At 34.7% G+C, this 13252-nt stretch overlaps 1 protein-coding gene across 1 annotated transcript in view; it reads left to right on the top strand.

Annotated features, from left to right (window-relative positions):
- Nucleotides 1-13252, top strand: part of LOC126888405 (neurobeachin) — a 2163879-nt gene that overhangs the window by 148821 nt on the left and 2001806 nt on the right. The gene's annotated exons all lie outside the window — the stretch shown is intronic.

A 13252-nucleotide genomic window follows, 5' to 3' on the forward strand; every position in this document is an offset into this window, starting at 1 on the left:
GTCAATGGAACGCACTTTAATAGTTCTTCAGTTATTTCAAAGGTACTGTTAATACCTCGTATAAAAACAGCAAGTTGAGCTGTATCAACAGTATCAGTGCTCTCATCAACAGCCAGTGAAAAGTTTGTAAATTCCTTAATTTTCTCCTTCAGTTGAAGAACCAAATTTTGAGATAAATCATTTATTCTTGAAGCAACAGTGTTTCTTGACAGCGAAATATTTTGAATTATTGACTTTTGAAATGGAAATGAAACATCGGCAACTTTCAACATACAGTCTTTAATAAAATCACCATCAGTGAAAGGTTTTGATCTCTTCGCGATTTCTAATGCAATAATAAAACTTGATTTCAGGGCATCTTCGCTCTCAGTATTAGCTTTAGTAAACATCGATTGTTGACCTTGAAGTTTAGATTTTAAAGATGACAATCTGTCCATTCTTATTTTTTCAGTGTAACAATCGAATTTTGATTTATGATTCGTATCATAGTGTCTCTTCAAGTTAAACTCCTTACAAACAGCAACTGTTTGATTGCAAATCAAACACAGTGGTTTACCTTTCCATTCTATGAAAAAATATGCATTTTCCCATTTAGACTGAAAAACTCTACGTTCACTATCAACTTTACGTTTTTGTGACATTATGCCGAAATCGTAACAAATATGGAACTCGACACAATTATGGATATCGCACACGCACGACACAAACAAATGTACAATACCTTCTCAACCACTACTTCGCAACTGACTCACGTGACACGTCGACGCACTTCTTTTATATCGATAAGGAAGGTTCTAGTCTAGACTCGAAGCGCATGGAAGATTCTATTGTTCTCAACAAAAATAATAGGGTGTTTCCGCTAAGAGATGGTGTTACTGTCTATCTCTCTCGCTTGTCTAGGCACGCGCTGCCTTTGAAATGACTTATAAATGTAGTGTAGTGTACGCATTTTAAAACTTCCGTAGAGCAATCGAGTGAAGTCTAAAAGCTCTAAAAAACATGATTCTTCTTTCTGTGACACATTGCGATCGCGGGCCGTATTGGTATGGCCCGGGGGCCGGATGCGGCCCGCGGGCCGTATCTTTGACATGACTGAATTAGACCTTTCAAAAAAATACTAAAAAGTTTCTAGCGTGAAAATTAAGCCACAAAAAATGTCGGTACCTGCTTTTCTCTACGAAAAAATCAGTGAAAACAACCCCCTAACTACGTTCCTAATTCAAAATTGGTCTTCATCTTTCTGTAGTTGCTTTTATATTTATATTATCAATACACTCAAGGAATTTGACCTATTTAAAATGCCTAATTTTGGAAAAAATGGAGTTTAAATAAAAATTGATTTTTTGCAATTTGGTATTTTTCACCTTTTATTTCAAAATATCTCCGAAAATACTGAAGATATAAAAAAATTATAAACTACTAAATTGTAGATTTTTAATGACTAAAATTACCCTGTGCATAGATTTTCATTACAGTGGATAGTTAGCCAGATATAGCTGTTTAAAACCTCTATTTACCAGCAAACACCCCCTTATTCGAGCCCTTTAAACCCGCCCCAATTAAAAACTAAGGCATCTTACGGAATTTAATTTACACCGTCTTATAGCTCTTTAAAAATCCTACAAAATCATTTTTGAGGGGTCTCATTACTGAGAGGGTATCAAAGTTGCTTTCCTACGAAGGTAATTAAATCCATTTACTAGGGCTGAAAATCAGTACACAGTGAGATATAATATTTTTCCAAAATTTGGCATTTTAAATAGACCAAACTCCTTGAGTGTATTGATTATATAAATAAAAAAGGAACTACAGAAAGGTGAAGACCAATTTTGAATTAGGCAGGTAGTTAGGGGGTTGTTTTCGCTGATTTTTTCGTAGAGAAAAGCAGGTACCGACATTCTTTTGATTATAAGTCGCTTAATTTTCAGGCTAGAAACTTTTTATTATTTTTTTTTTGAAAGGTCTAATTGTATACTTGAAAAAAGATTATTTAAGTTTTCCTCGAAAAATGCAAGTTTTTCCCATTATTTGGCTTTGAATATTTCAAATTATGCATTTGACGAATATGACATTGGTCTTAAAGATATTATTGGAAAAGAATTTGGTTTGTGTTACTAAAAGACGCAATTTTGATATCTACAGTTTTCTTGATTAAATGCATATTTTTCGAGGTATTCTCAAAAAAACCCTCTTAAAAAGTCGACTATTTCGTCGAAAAACTGTTATTTTCAAGCGCGAATAACTTAAAAAATATTAGTTTTACGATGAAAACGTAAAAAACATTTTTTTCTTAGAATCACTTTTTCCATCGAATTACATGGTTAAAATGTAATAAAAAAATTTCCACACCCGAGATGGGGTGGCAATCACCCCCAAGGTTTTAGGGTATGATAGCGGCATGATATAGAAAATGATCCTTGGACTATTCCCTACCTTCTGTCAAAATTTCAAGTAAATCCATGCTGGACGAAAAAATTGCGAGCCAAAATGCTTCATTTCCTAAATGGACTATTGGGGCGGACCGACCGGCGATGTCCCGTCATACAGCTGGCCGACTATAATAACTTTTATTTATATTTAATTTAGAATGTGTGTACTGATTTTCAGCCCTAGTAAATGGAAATAATTAACTTCGTAGGAAAGCAACTTACAGTACCCTCACAGTAACCCCTGTTCTACGTTTCGCTTGACCGACCGCAGTATGTTTCTCTACACAGTCACAGTAATCAACTGTGTAAAATCTAGCTTTAGTAAATTCAAAGAGATTTTTCAGCGCTGCCTCTCCGTCTATTAGCGGAACTCTACTTCTGCGCAGCATGGTCCAAAGAATGAACATTTTTCCCCATCTTCAATATACCACTTGGCCTGAACGTAAAAAACCATAGAAAACACTCTGGCAGCGAACGAGTTAATGTTAAATTTATGTACTCTATTTGGAGTTCGTAGGAAACCTTCTCGTTGGAGTTTTTACCCCGCTGAGCAGATGAGATGTGAATTATATATTGTAAAATTCCCTCATCTTCCTATAGTCTTGGCATCCGTATGGCTTGTACTTTTAAAAGCCTCGGAGGTTGTTACCAGAGAAGGTTCCAACTGTTTTCAATCTGGTGGGATGTAGAATAATATTTTAATATTGTTTTATGTGTTATTAGATTGAAAACTTAGTCTTTTTCTTAGTAGATGTCGCTATGGCATCACAGCCATTTCGTTCGTTGCAATCCGAGACTGCACACAGTGCACACGTCGAAGTATCCTGGTTCAGTCAGAGAGAAGAGCATATGTGTCTACTGACGAGGGGTAAAAAAGTCCCGAAACCGCTATAGACGCTTGTTGCACTCTCTGATTGAACTAGAATATAATGTTGCTGCGTTTTCGGGTTGTAACGAAATTGAAAATGTTAATACATTTGTAATGTTATAATAACTATGTTTCAAAATAAGTAGATCAGACTGTAAATTCCTGTACCAATATCAAAGCAAATACGTTTTAGAAATTACGTTCCATAATATGTTCTTTTAATTTAAAAATGAAGTACACTTTATCTAGCACTGTCCTCATTTTCTAAAAGAAACTGCCTCTTTCATACATCCCTGTTCGCTAATATGTTCGAGATTTTAGAACCGAGCAGGACGCGGATTTTAGCCCACCTTGCAATATGAGATCGTCCTCTCTGGGGGACATAAAGTGTATCCGTAGCAATAAAATTGCAGATATACTGTTGAGAGTATAGCTCCATTTATGTTTCAGAGTATTTTATAACTTTATGAGATAAAAAGAAAAAATGCATTTATTTTGTATGCACTTTACGACGTCATTACTAGATAGGTCTGGATCCCGCGTGTGAAAAAAAGTTGATTAATAGCAAGCTGAAAATTTGTTAATAGCTTAAGGGTGTCTAGTCGGACAAACTTTGATATATGGGAACACTGGAACAGGGGCAGTTTTAATTGTGGAACAGGTTAAAAATTTGGAACGGTCAGACCACGAAAACGGTACATTTATTTTGTCCGACAGAACAGACTTAAACTCTCCGAACAGAGATTAAACTCTCATGCAAAAATCAGACTGCTATTTATCACCTGTCATAATTCCTGTCATTTGACATATTCTACATGTTCCACTGATTAAAACGCCCATTTGGTGATAAATTAGGGTTATTACAAAAAATATCTTTGAGCTGACTTTAAAGTAAAGTTAAATATTCAAATATAAAGAAAATAAACAAGCCAGACGATTTTCGAGTGGTTTTAACTATGTAAGATGCTTGCATAGGCGCCCAAGAATTATTTTCAGGGGGTGCATCTGAACTTCAGGGGATTACATCTGAATATATACATACTATTAACCAGTATAAAATACACAACTATACATGTATATAGTCCGTCCGCTATAACTAAATAAATAACCTAATATTTTTACCCTTTGATAGCAACAGTACTGTCACTTGTTGAATTTCGCTCTCAGCTGTTTCTTCCGCTGCTAATAGGCAAGATGGCGAGTTGACAAAATACCGGTATTTCAATTTATTTCTGTGTTTGTTATGTCCATTTTTATATTTTTCATACGGTGGATTTGCTCTGATATCCACCATAATAATCTGTAAACAAATCTGTTATTCAAGGATTTTATGTAAAAAGAATGAAAATGTTCAAGATGGATCGATATGAAATTGTGAGGTTGATTAAGCATCACAAGACACTGGAAGCAGTATCAAAGTTGAACATTTTGAACCTTTTTTTAGTTTGATAAAATGTTTGATTTTTTTTTAAACATTTACCTTTCAGTAAGCAAAAAATTGTCCACCTGCTGTAACTTATTGTTGCGAATAAAGCTTGAATCCCTTTTCTATCGTAACCTACTATTAGAAAACTCCAAGCCGCAAATAGAAACGTATTGTGTGATAACTCTTGCCTGTAACCGGAATAGCCATCAATCGGTTTCATAGGGCACTTACTTCTCGTTTAGTAAACTATTCGAAAGATTTAACGATCAATTCGGAGGAAACCCAGTCTCCCTGGCCGCACAGTCGTTTATTTCTAGGAGTTCACCTCCCGTCATCGGGCCCAGGAAGAAACGAGGAGGACGTTTCAAATAAGCGAAAGCACTTGAAACGGGAAGAGATATATCTATCATTAGTATGAGAGCTGGCTCAGCCTTCGAGTAACGGTATATAGTATAATGAGGGTGGATGGAGCCCTTGGAGAGGGGTAGTTAATTCAGGAACGCACTATTTACCCATCATAATTTATTTGGTACCTATTGATTACAGTTATAAGTATGCTGGTTAGTACTTAGCTGAAAACGTATCGCATTATATTGATATCTTTAACAGAGCTCATCGCTCAAAAGTCGGATACCAAATTCTAATTATTTTTGCCAGATTATTATGACACACCCACACACACTCTCACTGGGTCAAGTTTGATTATATAGGGTGAGGCAGATAACTGGCGTATTAGAAATATCTCGAGAACTAAAGGCAACAGAATCATGAAAATTTGAATAAAAGGGTTTTGAAGGATGATCTATTAAATGAAAATATTTTCATCTCTTTGCAACTTCCGGTTATACCGGAAGTTGCATATAACTTCGTTTTTTTAAATGGGACACCCTGTATATTTTTACATTTTTGGATTCTCTTCGATATCTTCTTTCTTAAAATATGAGGTTTTGTAATATTATACAGGGTATTTTAAAAGATAATTACGTTTTTTTATTAATTTCGTAGCAACATTCACACCCTGTAGAATTGTAGTAGTTTGACATCTAAAACTCTACTTACGTTCAAATGATTTTTAATATAGTCTACTATTGTTAAGAATCATTAGTATAGCTAAATTTTAAATTTTAGTCTACAGGGTTGGTCGAAACTCGGAATGAGTATTTTCTGAGGTTTCTTAAATGGAACACCCTGTATTTTTGTATTGTAATGAAATGATATTTTATAGTACTTTTTTATTTCTTAAGCATTCCCTATACCTAACTGCTTTAATTTGTGAGTTATTGGCTATTCAAGCTAAACATTAATTGCACCAAAAAATACGTAACATTTTATTAGGTTGGCCGTGAAAATACTCAATCCCAAATAATTTTTCAGAAATAAATACATATTAATCCAGACTGATCCTTAAAATTACCAATAATGGTTTAGCTATAAAAATACCTACGTAGTTAAGATTGTTGGTGCGATTAACAATTAAGCACAAATTAAAGCAGTTAGGTATAGGGAATGCTTAAGAAATAAAAAAGTACCATAAAATATCATTTCATTACAATACTAAAATACAGGGTGTTCCATTTAAGAAAACTCAGAAAATACTCATTCCGAGTTTCGACCAACCCTGTATACTAAAATTAAAAATTTAGCTATACTAATGATTCTTAACAATAGTAGAGTATATTAAAAATCATTTGAACGTAAGTAGAGTTTTAGATGTCAAACTACTACAATTCTACAGGGTGTGAATGTTGCTACGAAATTAATAAAAAAACGTAATTATCTTTTAAAATACCCTGTATAATATTACAAAACCTCATATTTTAAGAAAGAATACATCGAAGAGAATCCAAAAATGTAAAAATATACAGGGTGTCCCATTAAAAAAAACGAAGTTATAAGCAACTTCCGGTATAACCGGAAGTTGTAAAGAGATGAAAATATTTTAATTTAATAGATCATCCTTCAAAACCCCTTTATTCCAGTTTTCATGATTCTGTTGCCTTTAGTTCTCGAGATATTTCTACTAGGCCCTTTATTTGCCTCACCCTGTATAATAATATGTGCGTTATTGCTTAGGAAGCAGAAGAACCACCCTGTCATCAACGTGTACGTTGTAATACTGTCGTGCTCTAATTTTGAAAGTAAACAGAGCTAACACAATGTTTTGTGTTTTTACAATATCTGTAATAGTTATTTATGATATAAGTCTTAAAAGTACACGTTTAAGGCAGGCATGTGAAAGTTTGCAGAATGAGCGAAGGCGAGTTCTGCAATTCACATGAGTGCCTTAAAAATGTACTTTTTAACACGCATATTCACTGTAATCAATATGGCTTTAGAAAAAAGTGCAGCACTACACAAGCTATACAGAAAATTGTGAGAGATATAGTCGTCGGCATGGAGGAAGGTCATTTCGTGTCTTTGACATTGTGTGATTTATCCAAAGCTTTTGACTGTGTTTCGCATAAATTAATGTTGGAAAAAATGCATAAATATGGTATAAGGGAAACCACTCTCAATTTATTTAGATCTTATTTAACAAATAGAAAACAGGCAGTTTTTCTTAATACATAATAGCTATTCTGATTTGAACACGGTCGAATACGGGGTTCCTCAAGGTTCAATACTAGGACCCACTTTGTTTCTTATTTATCTGAACGATCTATTTCACTACACTTTTCCCATAAAATGTGTGTGCTTTGCAGATGATACCACTCTCATAAATACTGACATTAATCATCATAATTTGAAAATTAAAATAGATAGTGATACTCAGAAAGCAAAAAACTGGTTTTTGCATAATGGTCTGAAGCTAAATGAAGACAAAAATCAGAATTTGATGTTTAGTTCTGACCAGAAGTATGTCTTAGGAAATAGTGTTAAACTCTTAGGAATTTTCCTAGATGATAATTTGGACTGGGGTGCTCATACAGACTACTTAAGTTCTAAACTTGCTACAACTATATTTTTGATACGCAACTTAGTTTTTATGATCCCTAAAAGTACCCTTAAAATGATCTACTTTGCATTGTTCCATAGCCATTTAAAGTACGGAATAACTGTTTGGGGTGGCTCTTGTCACGCAGACAGAATTTTTAAGTTATTTACAAAAGAAAGTAGTGAGGATACTTGCAGGAGCAGAGTATAGGGAACACTGTAAACCTTTATTTCAGAAGTTAGGTATTATGTCACTACCTTTACTCTATATATATATGAGACGCTGATTGAAATTCATTCCAACAAAAGTAAGTTTAACATAAACTCCAACTTCCATGATCACCATACAAGATCGAGCGATGCTATTAGAGCACAACGTTTTAGGTTGACGAAAAGTATAAAAAACTCAACTGATGTTAGTTTGTACAATTTTTTGCCAGAAGTAAAAAGTCTTCATTTACAGTCGTTTAAAAATAAAATAAAATCACACTTTTTAAAACATTGTTTTTACACAAAGACAGAGTACTTACGTACCGCTTATATAATAATATAATAGTACTAGTTTGGTCAGGGTTTTTTTTTGCCGATTATGACGATATTTCATGTTTTTAAGTTTATTTCATGCCTTTACGTTTTTACATAGTGTGTTAAATTGTTTCAATTTGTTAGTACCTGTTTGTATATCTGTTCATTATAATTTATAATATTTATCTTTTAAATTTTGTCAAAATTTTATAATGTAGGTACGTAGATACTCTTTTGACTTGTCAAAAACAAAAGAAATTTTGTATATTTGATGAAATAAATTCTATTCTATTCTATTCTATCATACAATATTTTTTCTACAATAGTTATTTATGATATAAGTGTTAAAAGTACACGTTTAAGGCACGCATGTGAAAGTTTGCAGAATGAGCGAAAGCGAGTTCTGCAATTCACATAAATGCCTTAAAAATGTACTTTTTAACACGCATATCATACAATATTTTTTCTACAAACGTAATTATAGGACAATATCTACAAAAACTTTTACTTGAACTTGACTGACATTACATTTTTATACGGTCAATACGAACTGCAGTGCAATAAAATTTTTAAAGCACTAGTGCCTTAAAGTAGCATTTTTAACGCTCGTATGGAGTGCTAAAAATTGCATTTTTAACATGGTTGTAGAAAAAAAAATATAGTAGTCATTTATTCCGTTATTAATAATTTAAAGGATCCTAGAATTTAAAGATTTTATTAAACTATTCGTATGATATACGAGCATTCGCAAGATACTTACATATCTTACTACAGATAGAAATTCTTATAGTGATGAGTATAAGGTAACTATCACCTGGTACGCATCAGCCTTACTCTTCATCAACCCCTATATTTTTGGAAGTGTAGAAAAGAAAATTAAAAAAATGTTGCTGTAAGCTTGAAACTTTTATACGATTTTGTTCATTCACTGTGAAGTTTAAATCAATTGACAGGCGTTTTAGATGAGCAAAAGTACCTGGTAGGTGAACTGGAAGATGTGTCATACACAGGGTGCAGTAAACAAACTTTAGGGGTTGATTCTGCATAAAGAAATAATGACAGTTGGCTATATAAATGTATATTCACAAATGATTCGTGTCGGTACGGGATGTTGATCTTTTTCTTACAACCTGAAGATTTATCTATTGCTCTGGTAGTAAAATAATTTTTATCTTCAATACTGTTTTACCCACCGAAAAGTTGTCCCAACAAATTCCAGGTAGAATGCATTCAAAAGGTGGTTTTACCTTCTTAATAGAAATTTCGAAGAAATTCCCCCTGAACCCCTGATAGATGAGGCAGTGATACTTTGAATGTAGTCAGTAAGCAGTTAGTATCAACTTGCAGTCCAGCGTAGTTGGACACCGCTTTATTAGTTTAGAGTGAAAACTCTCGCGTATTTGTGTTAATAAGTTTTGTTTTAATTCGTACAGTCTGGATGTCGCATTTATTAATTTTCGAGTTACTCTAGCGTGTTTGTGTTAGTTAGTATCCATTAGAATTCAGAGTAGCTGAACGCTCTATTAGTTTTTGTTTAGAGTTATAACTAGCTTATTTGTGAAAAAATAAAGTTTATCCTCGAGCTTGGATGCAATTGATATTTATTGTGTCTCGATTATAGTTTTTAAGCTGCCTGTTTCGCAAACACTTATTATTAATTAACTTTATTAGTACTAAAGAAAACATCCTTAGTTCATGTCCTAAATAGTGACCTCTTAACTGTAAAAGGGCTGTCATGTTTATGTTTCTCGGACTAGTGTGAATTGGACAGTGAATTGGCGGTTTAAATATAAGAAGTTTACGAAATAATTTTGACCAGATCTTATTTTAGTAATATTTAAAAAAATAGTCTTTTATCAAATATTTGTTAACGCTTATATTCTTTTAATCCCACGTTAGTGGCTGGTCCTTCGAATTGTGATTTATTACATTGCTTATTCCGCTCTAAATGGTAGTAAGAACGCCATCATAATTTATTATTTATCTTCATACATTTTGTTGGCCATCTTCGAACCAGATTTTTAACAAATCTTCTACCACCGTACTTAGCATACGATGATTCGTCAATATAAGAAGTTCTAGCCTTACAGACATACCGTTACTCGAAGGGGGCATAAGCTCTTGGTCTAATAAATAAATGGAACTATTTCTTTAAAAACTATTTTAAGTGGGTGGGGGGTAATAAATTCGTCGCGGTCTTTATTGAATTTCTGCTGGAAAGAAAGTAGAACGGAAGAAACGTTTTCGCAATATGGTGCGGCGGTAAGAAAAATGACGCACGATGTTCTTTTCTTATATCCTGACAAAGTTTTATGGGCGTTGGGGACGAGGTAATTTACTAAAATTTATTTCGTCGCAGATACATTCATTTTATCCTCTAATAAGTATATAATAATTTTGGATTTGGCTCGAGTCTTTGTATCTCGACAGGAACTACGATAAAAAAAGAATGTGTGTGTACTTTGTATGCACGTAAGAAGTTATACTTCTATTATATGATTTCAACGAAATAAATATACTTTCAACAGGTTTTTTGTATTTTAAAAGATTAAACTAATTTTTTACTTACTACTTTCCAAAAAATTTTATTAAAACAATAAGAAAAATAAAAAAAAATTAGAAAACACGGGGATTCGAACCGGGGACCTCTCGATCTCCGGTCACGCGCTCTACCACTGCGCTATACTCCCTTTGCTTTGACAGGTTACAAGATTTCTCATACATACTGACAAATTTAATAGACCAAGTGAAGTATACAAAAATACTTTAAATATACTTACTATTATTATAAAATATCTTATTCCCGAGAAAGACAAATCCAAAGACACAAAAATTGTAATAAATATATTTACTAAAAACACTAATAATATATTCTTTTCACGCACACCTTATTTGCGCTACATAAAGATGTAGCGACTAACATACTGTCGGTGTGCGCATGCGCCAGGGAATGTAAAAATTCACCCTCGTGCCTAAAGAAGTATAACTTCAAAAATATTATTTTATTGTGTATAGTAGACGAATATATAAAAAAAATACTCAGAAATGTTATGTCTTGTATAATAAAGTTTCTAAATTTCTATTTAACGGAGCATTGGACAATTCCAAGGATAGAGTCAAGCCAAATGACATCAGATACGCCGATGATACGGTATTAATTGCGGATTTGGACTTGGATCTACAACGACTCATCGACAGGACCAACTCGGTGTGTGAGAAATTTGGTATTGAAATAAACAAGAAACCCAAAGTGATTTCACAGATCAACGGATTTAAATACCAAGGATGTTGGATCAACCTTAAAACATCAACCGTAGATATAGTGGAGGCCTTTGAAATGTGGATCTACCGAAGAATCCTCAAATTTTCACGGACATCGCATATGCTCAAACAAAGAAGTGCTGTATAGAACAGGCAAGGAAAAAGAACTTTTCAACACAGTGAAAGATAGAAAAACATCATAACTAGGCCAGATACTGAGAAGCAATAAGTACAAATATGCTCAACTAATAGTGAGATTTTTTTTTTTTGAGGTCGTCTGACATATGTCTCCAATGGCACTGCAGCCTCCATGGGCTTATTGTGCCAACCATCCTACCTTTTATGTCACCCAATCCACAAGCTTGGTTCCACGTACCAAATTGTACATCCCTAGCATGGGTTGGGTGGCATATTCTGCTGGACTTAATTTTGGTTGTCCATAAATAGCCTGCCTTTTGTGATCCAAAGCCTCACACTCGTACAGTACATGATGTGCTGTTTCAGTTCCCCTATTGCACAGTCTGCAGTTAAGGTTCCCTTCGTACAGCCCAATTCTATTCAGGTGTCCTTTCAGGGCACAGTGACCCGTGAGAAGACCTGTAATTATGCGGAGCTGACTCCTATGTAATTTTATTAGTTCCTCAGCTCTCCGTTTTGAGGGTTCCCTTATTAAGGGCCTCCCGTGTCGCTGACCAGGTACGTTCCCCCAGTATTCTTTGTGTTTGTTTTTGACCCATTCCCTGACTTGTCCCCTAATTATTGTTTTAGGAACTCCTAGAGCAGGTTCTGGGCCAAAATATAAAGTTAATGAACCGTTCCTAGCCAGCTCATCTGCTTTCTCATTACCGTCTATCCCGGTGTGTCCTGGCACCCAGAATAGAGTTACACTATTTCTTTCGGCCAGTTCTTCCAGTTCTTGCCGGCATTCCCATACCAGCCTTGACGTCACTTTCGGGCTCATTAGTGCCTTCAGTGATGCTTGGCTGTCTGTGAGTATATTGATCCGTCTATTTTCATAGGCCCTCAAGTTGTTCATTGCGACACACTGCAGAATTGCGTACATTTCCGCTTGAAACACAGTTGTGTATGTTCCTAGTGAGAAACTGAGTCCTACATTCTCTGTTTCACTAAAAATACCGGCTCCAGTGCCTTCATCGGTTTTTGATCCGTCTGTATACCAGATCGTTCCTCTGATTTTGCTACTGATGCTGTTCCATTCCCTTCGGTCATTGATTTCTATTCCGAAGTTCCTATTAAATGTGTATTTAGGTACCATGTGGTCAGTGTATGTATCAGATATACTTACCCCACCATAGTTCCAAATCTGATTATGCCCAAGGTTCTCGTATTTATCCCTTGGTTTTCCTTGCAGCCTGTATGCTCCCATCCTCGCTTCCCATTTGATAAATATATCAAGAGGAGGTAGGTCTAACAGGGTTTCCAGTGCCGCCGTCGGTGTTGTTTTTATTGCTCCCGTTATTCCCAAGCATGCAAGTCTTTGTATCCTGCTTATCTTGTTTATAGCGGTTCTTTGCTGCATCTTTGTCCACCATACCAAGGATGCATATGTTATCATGGGTCTCACTATCGTTGTATATGTCCAGTACGCCATTTTCGGACAGAGTCCCCATGTTTTTCCATGTGTGCGTCTGGTCAGAATTAATGTCGCCTCCGCTCTTTTAATTACTCTTTCAAGCTGTCGGTTCCAGGTAAGTTCTGGGTCCAGTATAACCCCTAGATACTTTACCTCTTTAGACAGCTCCAATTGTTCACCATTAAGGATCAGAGGCCCTAAGTCCTCCAGCTTCC

This window comes from Diabrotica virgifera, chromosome 7, assembly GCF_917563875.1.
Source record: "Diabrotica virgifera virgifera chromosome 7, PGI_DIABVI_V3a".
Classification (NCBI taxonomy): Eukaryota; Metazoa; Arthropoda; class Insecta; order Coleoptera; family Chrysomelidae; genus Diabrotica; species Diabrotica virgifera.